Source organism: Pangasianodon hypophthalmus, chromosome 4, assembly GCF_027358585.1.
Source record: "Pangasianodon hypophthalmus isolate fPanHyp1 chromosome 4, fPanHyp1.pri, whole genome shotgun sequence".
Classification (NCBI taxonomy): Eukaryota; Metazoa; Chordata; class Actinopteri; order Siluriformes; family Pangasiidae; genus Pangasianodon; species Pangasianodon hypophthalmus.
In genome coordinates this window covers 10,235,985-10,248,977 of record NC_069713.1, presented here as the reverse complement: position 1 = coordinate 10,248,977, position 12,993 = coordinate 10,235,985, and the positions used below count along the sequence as shown (strand labels likewise).

Genomic DNA, 12,993 nt, shown 5'->3' with positions numbered 1-12,993 from the left:
TCTATGGATTGAAATCAGTTTAAGACTGAAGGAGTTTTGGGTTTTTGGGTGGGAGGGTGGAGAGTCTGAGGGCTTTTAAAACATGTAAATATGCAAAACTGCTGCATTAAAGGCATCTTCAAATTACTTTCACTTTTTCTATCTCTCTCTCTCTCACCCATGTAATGACCTAAAAAAAAGTTGCTACTTCTTCAACTAACGGTCCTAAAGCTGTGTATGTTCTTCTACCTGGCGTCTGATCGAGGAACTGCAGGATCCTTTAACTGCAGCAGTAACTCAGTCCTGTGGGTGCAAAGCATGATGGGAATGTTCATTCATTACTGTGAGAGTAAATCTATGCTTTCAGCATTTGTTTCTATAGTACTGGGTTAAGAAATATAGTTAAGAAATTTTTTTGTGTCTCTCTTACCATAATTGTGAGGTCTGATGTGTTCTTCTGTGAATCAACTGGTTTGAAGCTGGTAGCTTTTGAAGAGTTTTAATTGTTGGTGAATGTTTTTTGTTTCTTGTAGTGAGGAAGAGTGTATGATCAGAGTGATAGCTATAGATACAGTTAAATATTAGATGGCTGAAGTGTTCACTTATTTTTGCAGTAGCTGGTTCAAAGTTGTGCTGTAAATGTTTTTTGTAGTTTTATGTATTTTGATATGGGTATTATCAAAAAAAAAGTGTGATGTATTTCGTTGATCTTCTGTGTGTGACTTCAAGCCCACATGTATGATGTTACATGCACTTAACATGCAGTTAAACATAGTAAGTATAGATTTTGTTTTTAGAATAGTCTATGTGGATAGCTGTTGATTTTAGTGTGTGTTATGTGTAGAATCTGAAAATCTACCATCTTCAGGATGTGTGTGTTATTTTGGGTCGTTTACTGTCTGAGGAGTTCAAAAGTTAAGATTGTACTTTCAGGGATCATTTCTATAGTGTCTAACTGGGAAATGTGATTTGAAAGTGTTATATCTCTCTAACCACAATGATGAGTTTTGATGCTCTCTTCTGAACATGAATCAGGTTTTGGCTAATGATTCTTTCATGAGCTTTAATCTCTGATGAATGTTCTCTATTTTTTTATAGAGCGGACGAGTGCATGATCTGAGTGGTTTTTATGACTAAAGCTTGCCCAAAAACTGAAAGTGGTTTTGTTTTGAATGTTATTAATTTTTTGTATGTCATTTGTGTTTTTTTTTTTTCAATGCAAAGATTGTGTGTGTGAAAATTTTACTAATGATAATAAAAACATGCCCTTCATGTAAAACAACATGAAATCCCTAAAAGCCACACGTGTAAACTACACGAGTCATAATTATTCACATGTGAAAATCATGTGATGCTTCTGGTGTAATAGAACCTGTAAAGTGAAATTACTTTGCATTAAAAGGAAGTGTGTGAGTGTGTGTAAAATCTCGAGTCTAAAATCTACCATCTTCAGGATCTGTGTGATGTTTGAAGTGCTCGACTGTCTGAGGAAGTGTGATGTTAAGACTGTAGAAAGCTTGCCCAAAAACTGGAAGTGGTTTTGTTTTGGATGTTGTTAATTTTTTATATGTTAAATGTGTGTGTGTTTTTTTCTGTGCAACATAAAGTAATGTGTGTGTATGTGTTCTGTGTGTGAACTCAAATCATAATCAAGTATAATATGTGATTAAGATCACTTGAAAATGAGAAGCTGTGTGTGAGAAATAAATTCAGCTGCTTAACATGCAGTTAAGTGTAATGTAGTTTTTGTTTTTAGAATAGTCTATGTGGATAGCTGTTCATTTTAGAGTGTGTTATGTGTAGAATCTAAACTCGACCATCTTAGGGATTTGTTTGTTATTTTGGGTCGTTTACTGTCTGAGGACTTCAAAAGTTATGATTATACTTTTATGAATCTTTGTATAGTGTCTTTCTTTGTATAGTTCTTTTGTATAAAACGCAATTTTCTGCTTTTGTGCAAAATGAATTCATGTGATTTTTGATGTTTGGATAGTCTGTGTAGATAGCTGTTCGTTTGCATGTGTGTTATATGTAGAATCAAAAACCCTCCATATTCAGGATCTGTGTGTTATCTGAAGTGCTTGAGTATATGTGGAAGTGTGAGAGTAAAACAATGCTTTCAGAATTTGTGTTTGTAGTACTTGGTTTTGAAATGTAATTAGAAATTTTTTTTTTGTTTTTGCTGTAGTTGTGAGGTCTGATGTGCTTTTTTGTGTGTGAACTGGTTGAAGCTGGTGATTCTTTCATGAGTTTTAAATTTTGGTGAATGTTCTTTGTTTCTTATAGTGAGGAAGAGTGCATGACCAGAGTGAGAGATATAGCTGTAATCAAATATTAGATGGCTGAAGTGTTCACTTATTTTTGCAGTAGTTGGTTTAAAGTTGTGCTATAACTCCTTTTTGTAGTTCTAGGAAATGTGATTTGAAAGTGTTGTGTCTCTCTAACCACAATGATGAGTTTTGATGCACTCTTCTGAACATGAATCTGGTTTTAGCTAATGATTCTTTCCTGAGCTTTAACCTTTGATGAATGTTCTCTATTTTTATAGAGAGGAAGCGTGCATGATCTGAGTGGTTATTATGACTAAAGCTTGCCCAAAAACTGGAAGTGGTTTTGTCTTGCATGTTGTTATTTTTTGCATGTTAATTGTGTGTTTTATTTCTGTGTGACAAAAAAAATAGTGTGTGTGTGTGTGTGTTCTGTGTGTGAACTCCAGTCTGTAAGTATGATATGTGATTATGATCGCTTGGAAATGAGAAGCCGTGTGTGAGAAATAAAATCAGCTTCTTAACATGCAGTTAAACATAGTAAGTATAGTTTTTGTTTTTAGAATAGTCTATGTGGATAGCTGTTGATTTTAGTGTGTGTTATGTGTAGAATCTAAACTCGACCATCTTAGGGATTTGTTTGTTATTTTGGGTCGTTTACTGTCTGAGGACTTCAAAAGTTATGATTATACTTTTATGAATCTTTGTGTAGTGTCTTACTAGGAAATGTGGTTTTAAAATATTAGTTCGTTGTAATTGTAATGATGCGTTTTGATGTACTCTTCTGATCATGAATCAGGTTCTGGTTATTGATTGAAGAATGAAATCTCTAAAAGCCACATGTGTAAAATTCACAAGTCATGATTATTCACATGTGAAGTTCATGTGATGCTTCTGGTGTAATAGAACCGGTCAAGTGAAATTACTTTGCATTAAAAGGGAATGTGTGTGTGTGTGTGTGTGCGCAGCTTCTTGACCCCACAATGAACCTTATCAAGCTGGATATGAACGGATTTATTTGTAAATTGTTCACGTGAGCATTTTATTTAGGTCTAAATGAAACTGCAAGGTGTAAAATGATGTTTTTACAATTATGTTTAATGTTACAGTGTAGCTGAGTAAAAGTACAAGTATTGACTTTCAGTAAGACTCGACCTAAGTAAATCTTACAAAATAATACTTAAGCGTAGTATTTACCTATTTAAGTAGAATCTAAAATCTACCATCTTCAGGATCTGTGTGATTTTTGAAGTTCTCGACTGTCTGAGGAAGTGTGAGGTTAAGACTATACTTTCAGGGATCATTTCTATAGTTTTGTGTCTAGTAGGAAAAACAAGGTTGAACAAAAAGGAAGCTGTAATGTAGTAAAGGTGACTACAGCGATGATAAAGTCCAGGATTTTAGTTGATTTAGTTTTTCACAAGAAGACAGAAAATCTGATAACATTTGAAAGAATTTGGTGCTATAGAGGAGCGTTGTGGTGTTGTCTTGTTGATGAATTTGAACATACCTTGTCCTAAAAACATGATGTAGGTTCCTTTTTTGAAATATTATTTATTTATCTATTTATTGGTGTTATGCTTTGAGTAATCCTAATAAATGTTTTTTTTTTTTTTAATCAATTCTCTCTCTCCGCCTGCCATGATTCAAGATTCAAGTAGATTTATTGGCATTTATTGGCCTAAAGCTGTGCATGTTCTTCTACCTGGCGTTTGATAGAGGAAGTAACTGAGCCCTGTGGGTGCAAAGCATGATGGGAATGTTCATTCATTTGTATAAAAAGCAATTTTCTGCTTTTATTCAAAATGAATTCATGTCATTTTTGTTTTTTGGGTAGTCTGTGTGGATAGCTGTTCATTTGCATGTGTGTTATATGTAGAATCAAAAACCCGCCATATTCAGGATCTGTGTGTTATTTGAAGTGCTTGAGTGTCTGAGGAAGCAAGAGGTTAAGTCTTTGATTCTCTTAGTTGTTTTTGTGGTATTTGATTCAGAAATATAACTGAAGTATGTTGTCTTTCTCTAATAATGATTAGAGGGTTTGATGTGTTTTTCTTTGTGTGAATTGTCTTGAAGCTGGTGTTTTTTTTTATGAGTTTTAAACACTGATGAATATTCTTTGTTTCTTATAGTGAGGAGGAGTGTATGATCAGAGTGACAGCTATAGGTGCAATTAAATGTTAGATGGCTGAAGTGTTCACTTATTTCTGCAATAGCTGGTTCAAAGTTGTGCTGTAAATGCTTTTTGTCGTTTTATGTATTTTGTTACGGATATTCTCAAAAAAAAAGTGTGATGTATTTCATTGATCTTCTGTGTGTGACTTCAAGCCCACATGTATGATGTTATATGCACTTGTATGTAGTATGTTTCATGATTATTTATTATATTGTTATTCTTTTGCACTATCTGTTATATCTGACACTTCCACACTAGAAATGTGTACTGGTCGGCACTGCACTGTCTCTTACTGCGCCTATTGTAGTTTTATGTACTACTTATGTACTACTTTATGTACTACTTTTTTGTAGTTATGTATGTATTCAATGTATTTCATCGATGTTCTGTGTGTGACCTCAAGCCCACATGTATGATGTTACATGCTCTTAACATGCAGTTAAACATAGTAAGTATAGATTTTGTTTTTAGAATAGTCTATGTGGATAGCTGTTGATTTTAGTGTGTGTTATGTGTAGAATCTGAAAATCTACCGTCTTCAGGATGTGTGTGTTATTTTGGGTCGTTTACTGTCTGAGGAACTCAAAAGTTAGGATTGTGCTTTCAGGGATCATTTCTATAGTGTCTAACTAGGAAATGTGATTTGTAAGTGTTGTGTCTCTCTAACCCCAATGATGAGTTTTGATGCTCTCTTCTGAACATGAATCAGGTTTTAGCTAATGATTCTTTCATGGGCTTTAACCTTTGATGAATGTTCTCTCTTTTTTATAGAGAGAAAGAGTGCATGATCTGAGTGGTTTTTATGACTAAAGCTTGCCCAAAAACTGAAAGTGGTTTTGTCTTGAATGTTGTTATTTTTTGCATACTAGTTGTGTGTTTTTTTTTCTATGTGATATTAAAGTAGTGTGTGTATGTGTTCTGTCAATGAACTCCAGTCTGTAAGTATGATATGTGATTAACATCACTTGAAAATAAGAAGCCATGTGTGAGAAATAAAATCAGCTGCTTAACATGCAGTTAAGCATAGTAAGTATAGTTTTTGTTTTTAGGATAGTCTATGTGGATAGCTGTTCATTTTAGAGTGTGTTATGTGTATTAACCAATGATGAATGTTTCGTACTTCTTATGAAGTGTTGGTGGGAGAGAGAATGATCAGAGGGATTATTAAAGAGAGCTAAGATGCCTTAAATATTAATTGTTATAGTGTGAGTTTTCTTGTCAGTCTGTTTTGTGCTTTCATGCTTTTTGTCATGCAGTGTTGAAGTAGTGTAAGAGAGTTTCATATGTGTTCTGTGAGTGAGTTTGAGTCTGCAAGTATGATATGTGATAAAGCTCACATGAAACTGAATGAATCATGTGAGAAGCCATGTGTGAGAAATAAAATCACATCCCCCACATGTGTAAAGTTTATCTGTAAAAATAAATAATGTTGGGGAAAACTTGAAAAATTTCACATGTGAAAATAAAAACATGCACTTCATGTAAAACAACATGTGAAAAAGCCACATGTGTAAACTTCATGAGTCATGATTATTCACACGTGAAGTTCATGTGATGCTTCTGGTGTAATAGAACCGGTCAAGTGAAATTACTTTGCTTTAAAAGGAAATGTGTGTGTGTGTGTGTGTGTGTGTGTGTGTGTGTGCGCAGCTTCTTGACCCCACAATGAACCTTATCAAGCTGGATATGAACAGATTTATATGTAAATTGTTCATGTGAGCATTTTATTTAGGTCTAAATGAAACTGCAAGGTGTAAAATGATGTTTTTACAGTTATGTTTAATGTTACAGTGTAGTTGAGTAAAAGTACAAGTATTGACTTTCAGTAAGACTCGACCTAAATAAATCTTACAAAATAATACTTAAGCGTAGTATTTACCTATTTAAGTAGAATCTAAAATCTACCATCTTGAGGATCTGTGTGATATTTGTAGTGCTCGACTGTCTGAGGAAGTGTGAGGTTAAGTCTATACTTTCAGGGATTGTTTCTATAGTTTTTAACTAGGAAATATGAATTGAAAGTGTTGTGTCTCTCTAATCACATTGATGAGTTCTGATGTGCTCTTCTGATTATGAATCAGATTGATGCTGATGATTTTTTCCTGAGTCTTTGATGAATGTTCTTCACTTTTTAGTAAGTGTGTGAGGAAGAGTGCATGATCAGAATGTTTTTAAATAAGTTGTTAATTGAACTATTCTGTCTATACTCTTATGACATGTGTTTAAAGTTAGTAATATTTTCTAAGCAGAAGATTGATTTTTAGTGTAATGTGTTAACCAGCTATAAGAAAGATTAAGTAAAAATGTGTGATTGTGTTCATATATGCAAACGAATGCATCATGAGAAAAATCACTTCAGAAAGCTCGCACCAACAGCCTGAGGACCTGTACACCACAGCACACACACACCAACAAAAGGTCAAACAAATGCATCACCCTCAAGCTACTTCCTGATAACGCAAGATTTGTCTGACTCAGAAAATGGACATCAGCAAGAGGAAAGACTCTTTAAACTGGATCACGGTCTTTCATATGGATCTATGGATTGAAATCAGTTTAAGACTGAAGGAGTTTTTGGGTTTTTTGGGGTTTTTGGGTTTTTGGGTGGGAGGGTGGAGAGTCTGAGGGCTTTTAAAACATGTAAATATGCAAAACTGCTGCATTAAATGCATCTTCAAATTACTTTCACTTTTTCTATCTCTCTCTCTCTCACCCATGTGATGACCTAAAAAAAAGTTGCTACTTCTTCAACTAACGGTCCTAAAGCTGTGTATGTTCTTCTACCTGGTATTTGATCGAGGAACTGCAGGATCCTTTAACTGCAGCAGTAACTCAGTCCTGTGGGTGCAAAGCATGATGGGAATGTTCATTCATTCCTATAAAAAGCAATTTTCTGCTTTTATTCAAAATGAATTCATGTCATTTCTGATGTTTGGATAGTCTGTGTAGATAGCTGTTCATTTGCATGTGTGTTATATGTAGAATCAAAAACCCGCCACATTCAGGATCTGTGTGTCATTTGAAGTGTGAGAGTGTCTGAGGAAGTGTGAGAGTAAAACTATGCTTTTGGCATTTGTTTTTGTAGTACTGGGTTAAGAAATATAGTTAATAAAATTTTTTCTTTTGTGTTTGTCTAACCATAGTTTGTAGCTGTTAGCTCTTTCATGAGTTTTAAATGTTGTTGAATGTTCTTTGTTTCTTATGGTGAGTAAGTGTATATGGTCTAAGTGATCGATATAGCTGCAATTAAATGTTAGATGGCTGAAGTGTTCACTTATTTCTGCTGTAGCTGGTTCAAAGTTGAGCTCAAAGTATGAATATTATCAAAAAAAAGTGTGATGTATTTCATTGATGTTCTGTGTGTGACTTCAAGCCCACATGTATGATGTTACATGCACTTAACATGCAGTTAAACATAAGTATTTTTCATGATTATTTATTATATTGTTATTCTTTTGCACTATCTGTTACATCTGACACTTCCACACTAGAAATGTGTACTGGTCGGTGTCACACTGTCTCTTATTGTGTATGTATTTTGATAAATAACCCTAACCCTGGGTATTATCAAAAAAAAAAAAAAAAAACAAGTGTGATGTATTTCATTGATCTTCTGTGTGTGACTTCAAGCCCACAAGCCCTATCTAGAGTCTAAAATCCACCATCTTCAGGATCTGTGTGATGTTTGTAGTGCACGACTGTCTGAGGAAGTGTGAGGTTAAGACTATACTTTCAGGGATCATTTCTATAGTGTCTAACTAGGAAATGTGATTTGAAGGTGTTATGTCTCCCTAATCACAATGATGAGTTTTGATGTGTTCTTCTGAACATGAATCAGATTGAAGCTGTTGTTTCTTTAATGAGCTTTAATCCTTGATGAATATTCATCACTTTTTGAAAAGTGGGAGAGGATGAGTACATGATCAGAGTGATTTTAAATAAGCTGTTAACAATAGAACTGCTCTGTCTATAGTTTTATGACATGTGTTTAAAACTGGTAATGTTTTTATTTGGGGTATTGCAAGCAGTAAGCACCCTTTTGATTTTTAGTGTAAAGTGTTAACCAGCTACAAGAAACATTAAATAAAAATGTGTGATTGTGATCATATACGCACATGAATGCATCATGAGAAAAATGATGCATACAAAATAAAACTATTTGCCCTATATGTGTAGCATTTCCATGTGAAAATAAAATAAATATGGGGTCACATAAAAAGAATCATTAAAATGTTACATGAAAGGAAATTAATCATATGACAAAATCACATGAAAATGAATGGATAATGTGAGAAAATCACGTGGAATTGAATGGATCACGTGGGAGGGAATTACATGAAAAAAAAAATCAGGTGAGAAGATCACATGAAAATCAATCAAGGAAAAAAAATCATGTTAAAATCAGCGACGTGCTACGTGTGAAACGACATGTGAAGTGTCTGAAAACCACACGTGTAAACTTCACACCAGTTGGGATTATTTCCATGTGAAGGTCAACACAATAGAGCTGAGGACAGGAAAAAGAGAAGAAAGTGAAGAAAGTGAGAAACAGCAGTGAATGAGTGAATGTGGGGATGCAGGAGAGTGAAGAGCCAGTGTGCAGTACAGGAGCTACAGGTGGAGAACAGCTCACACACATGCAGCACGGAGAGATCACATCAGATCAGCCAAGATTTTCTGACACTTCAGAGACCTGAGGACAGAAACAGCCTGAGGACCTGTACACCACAGCACACACACACCAACAAAAGGTCAAACAAATGCATCACCCTCAAGCTACTTCCCGATAACGCAACATTTGTTAAATCAGCACAACATGCTGAAAAAAACGTAAAGTGATCTCACCAAGCAGAAGACTGAGACTCAGAAAATGGACATAAGCAAGAGGAAAGACTCTTTAAACTGGATCTCGGCCTTTCATGTGGATCTATGGATTGTAATCAGTTTAAGACTGAAGGAGTTTTGGGTTTTACTCAGCCCTGTGGGTGCAAAGCATGATGGGAATGTTCATTCATTCCTATAAAAAGCAATTTTCTGCTTTTATTCAAAATGGATTCATGTCATTTTTGATGTTTGGATAGTCTGTGTAGATAGCTGTTTATTTGCATGTGTGTTATATGTAGAATCAAAAACCCGCCATATTCAGGATCTGTGTGTTATTTGAAGTTCTCGAGTGTCTGAGGAAGTGTGAGAGTAAAACTATGTTTTTGTATTTTTTTTTCTTTTGTGCTGGGTAAATGAATGTTGTTAAAACCAAAAGCAAAGCAAAAGTGTTTCTCTTACTGTAATTGTAAGATCTGATGTGTTTTTTTGTGCGTGAACTGGTTTGAAGCTGGTGGTTCTTTCATCAGTTTTGATTGTTGGTGAATGTTCTTTGTTTCTTATATTGAGAGAGAGTGCATGATCAGAGTCATAGCTATAATCAAATGTTATATGGCTGAAGTGTTCACTTATTTTGCAGTAGCTGGCTCAAAGTTGTACTGTAAATGTTTTTTGTAGTTTTATGTATTTTGATATGGGTATTATAAAAAAAAAAAAAAACAAGTGTGATGTATTTCATCGATGTTCTGTGTGTGACTTCAAGCCCACATGTATGATGTTACATGCCCTTAACATGCAGTTAAACATAGTAAGTATATTTTTTGTTTTTAGAATAGTCTATGTGGATAGCTGTTGATTTTAGTGTGTGTTATGTGTAGAATCTGAAAATCTACCGTCTTCAGGATCTGTGTGTTATTTTGGGTCGTTTACTGTCTGAGGAGTTCAAAAGCTAAGATTATACTTTCAGGGATCATTTCTATAGTGTCTAACTAGGAAATGTGATTTGTAAGTGTTGTGTCTCTCTAACCGCAATGATGAGTTTTGATGCACTCTTCTGAACATGAATCAGGTTTTGGCTAATGATTCTTTCATGGGCTTTAATCTTTGATGAAAGTTCTCTATTGTTATAGCGAGGAAGAGTGCATGATCTGAGTGGTTATTATCACTAAAACTTGCCCAAATACTGGAAGTGGTTTTGTCTTGAATATTGTTATGTTTTATATGCTGATTGTGTATTTTTTTTTCAGTGTAGTATAAAAGCTGTGTGAGTATGTGTTCTGTGTGTGAACTCAAGTCTGCAAGTATAATATGTGATTATAATCACTTGAACATGAGAAGCCGTGTGTGAGACATAAAATCAGCTAGTCACCATGCAGTTAAGCATAGTAAGTGTAGTTTTTGTTTTTAGAATAGTCTATGTGGATAGCTGTTCATTTTAGAGCGTGTTATGTGTAGAATCTAAACTCTACTATCTTAGGGATTTGTTTGTTATTTTGGGTCGTTTACTGTCTGAGGACTTCAAAAGTTATGATTATACTTTTATGAATCTTTGTATAGTGTCTCACTAGGAAATGTAGTTTGCAAATCTTAGTTCTTTCTAACCACCATGATGAGCTTGATGCTCTCTTCTGATCATGAATTGGGTTCTGGTTATTGATTCTTTAATGAGCTTTAACCATTGATGAATGTTTCCTACTTCTTATGAAGTGTTGGTGGGAGAGAGAATGATCAGAGGGATTATTAAAGAGAGCTAAGATGCCTTAAATATTAATTGTTATAGTGTGAGTTTTCTTGTCAGTCTGTTTTGTGCTTTCATGCTTTTTGTCATGCAGCGTTGAAGTAGTGTAAGAGAGTTTCATATGTGTTCTGTGAGTGAGTTTGAGTCTGCAAGTATGATATGTGATAAAGCTCACATGAAACTGAATGAATCATGTGAGAAGCCATGTGTGAGAAATAAAATCACATCCCCCACATGTGTAAAGTTTATCTGTGAAAATAAATAATGTGGGGGAAAATTTTACATGTGAAAATAAAAACATGCACTTCATGTATAACAACCTGAAATCTCTAAAAGCCACATGTGTAAACTTGCACAGCTTCTTGACCCCACAGTTTGCCTTATTGAGCTTACTGAGATATGAACAGATTTATGTGTAAATTGTTCACGTGAGCATTTTATTTAGGTCTAAATGAAACTGCAAGGTGTAAAATGATGTTTTTACAATTATGTTTAATGTTACAGTGTAGTTGAGTACTTTCTGGAATCATTTCTATGGTTTGTAACTAAGAATTGTGTTCTGAAAGTGTTGCGTCTTCCTAATCACAATGATGAGTTTTGATGCGCTCTTCTGAACATGAATCAGGTTTTGGCTAGTGATTCTTTCATGGGCTTCAATTGATGATGAGTGTTTTCTACATTTTATGGAGTGGAAGAGTACCTGTTCTGACTGATTATTTTGGTAACAACTTGTCTAATATCTGAAATGAATGGTTATATATATTGATTTTTTTTTATTGGTCATGGGTTTGTGTTGTTTTGTGCTTTTTTTCATGTTTTTTTTGTAGTAGTATGAGAGTGTGTTTTATTTGTGTTCTGTGAGTGAATTCAAGTCTGTAAGTATGATATGTGATTAACATGAAAATGAGAAGCCATGTTTGAGAAATAAAGTCAGATCCCCCACAGGTATAAAGCTTAAAGTGAAATTAAATAACATCGGGGAAAAATCACATGTAAAAATAAATTTTTAATGTTAAAAATGTGATAAATCGCATGAGAAAATCATGGGGGAGAGGTGGTGGATAACATGAAAACAATAATAAAAAAATTGTGTTATTTTGGGTCATTGACAGCAGAGGTCATTGTTGTGGGTTTTTCTGAAAAAAAAAAAAGTTTGATTTTTTTTGTTGTTTTCTTAATTTTCTGTGTTTGACTTCAGGTCCACATGTGTGATATAATCTGAAGGCGATCATGTGAAAATGACTCAATCATGTGCAAAGTCACATGTGAGGAATTAAATCAGATGCCTCTAATGTACAAAGTTTATCTGTTAAAATAAATAACATGGGAGAAGAAAATCACATGAAAATATAGATGGTTCATTTTAAAAATATCACATGTGAAAATAAATGAATCGTGTGACAAAATCACATGAAAATGAATGAATCATGAAAAATTCAGAGGGGTGGATAACGTGAAAATCCAAACATGCACTTAACATGCAGTTAAACATAAACATAAAGCTTGCCCAAAAACTGGACGTGGTTTTGTCTTGAATGTTGTTATTTTTTACATGTTAAATGTGTGGGTTTTTTTTCTGTGTAGTATAAAAATAGTGTGTGTATGTGTTTTGTGAGTGAACTCCAGTCTGCAGGTATGATATGTGATTAAGATCACTTGAGAATGTGAAGCCGTGTGTGAAAAATAAAATTAGCTGCTTAACATGCAGTTAAGCGTAGTAAATGTAGTTTTTGTTTTTAGAATAGTCTATGTTCATTTTAGAGTGTGTTATGTGTAGAATCTAGACTCTACCATCTTTGGGATTTGGGTGTTATTTTGGGTCGTTTACTGTCTGACGAGTTCAAGTGTTATGATTATACTTTTATGAATCTTTGTGTAGTGTCTTACTAGGAAATGTGGTTTTAAAATATTAGTTCGTTGTAATTGTAATGATGCGTTTTGATGTACTCTTCTGATCGTGAATCAGGTTCTGGTTATTGATTGATGAATGAAATCTCTAAAAGCCACATGTG

The 12,993-nt window shown here is 34.2% G+C and overlaps 7 non-coding genes and 2 pseudogenes across 7 annotated transcripts; all 9 read left to right on the top strand.

Moving 5' to 3' along the window:
* The first annotated feature begins 896 nt into the window (after positions 1-896).
* Positions 897-1,104, top strand: LOC117597231 (small nucleolar RNA U3). Its single transcript, XR_004578139.2, has one exon. It is a non-coding gene; the product is annotated as a small nucleolar RNA U3 (small nucleolar RNA).
* Positions 1,105-2,365: 1,261 nt separating this feature from the next.
* Positions 2,366-2,554, top strand: LOC117597245 (uncharacterized; annotated as a pseudogene).
* Positions 2,555-3,527: 973 nt separating this feature from the next.
* On the top strand, positions 3,528-3,627 carry LOC117597216 (uncharacterized; annotated as a pseudogene).
* A 1,386-nt stretch (positions 3,628-5,013) lies between these two features.
* On the top strand, positions 5,014-5,220 carry LOC117597232 (small nucleolar RNA U3). The gene has a single exon (XR_004578140.2). It is a non-coding gene; the product is annotated as a small nucleolar RNA U3 (small nucleolar RNA).
* Positions 5,221-6,385: 1,165 nt separating this feature from the next.
* On the top strand, positions 6,386-6,592 carry LOC128318238 (small nucleolar RNA U3). The gene has a single exon (XR_008301715.1). It is a non-coding gene; the product is annotated as a small nucleolar RNA U3 (small nucleolar RNA).
* A 1,550-nt stretch (positions 6,593-8,142) lies between these two features.
* LOC113540717 (small nucleolar RNA U3) lies at positions 8,143-8,355 on the top strand. The gene has a single exon (XR_003404091.3). It is a non-coding gene; the product is annotated as a small nucleolar RNA U3 (small nucleolar RNA).
* A 1,839-nt stretch (positions 8,356-10,194) lies between these two features.
* LOC113540705 (small nucleolar RNA U3) lies at positions 10,195-10,400 on the top strand. The gene has a single exon (XR_003404079.3). It is a non-coding gene; the product is annotated as a small nucleolar RNA U3 (small nucleolar RNA).
* Positions 10,401-10,770: 370 nt separating this feature from the next.
* Positions 10,771-10,981, top strand: LOC113540727 (small nucleolar RNA U3). The gene has a single exon (XR_003404100.3). It is a non-coding gene; the product is annotated as a small nucleolar RNA U3 (small nucleolar RNA).
* A 507-nt stretch (positions 10,982-11,488) lies between these two features.
* Positions 11,489-11,695, top strand: LOC117597211 (small nucleolar RNA U3). The gene has a single exon (XR_004578119.2). It is a non-coding gene; the product is annotated as a small nucleolar RNA U3 (small nucleolar RNA).
* The last annotated feature ends 1,298 nt before the right edge of the window (positions 11,696-12,993 follow it).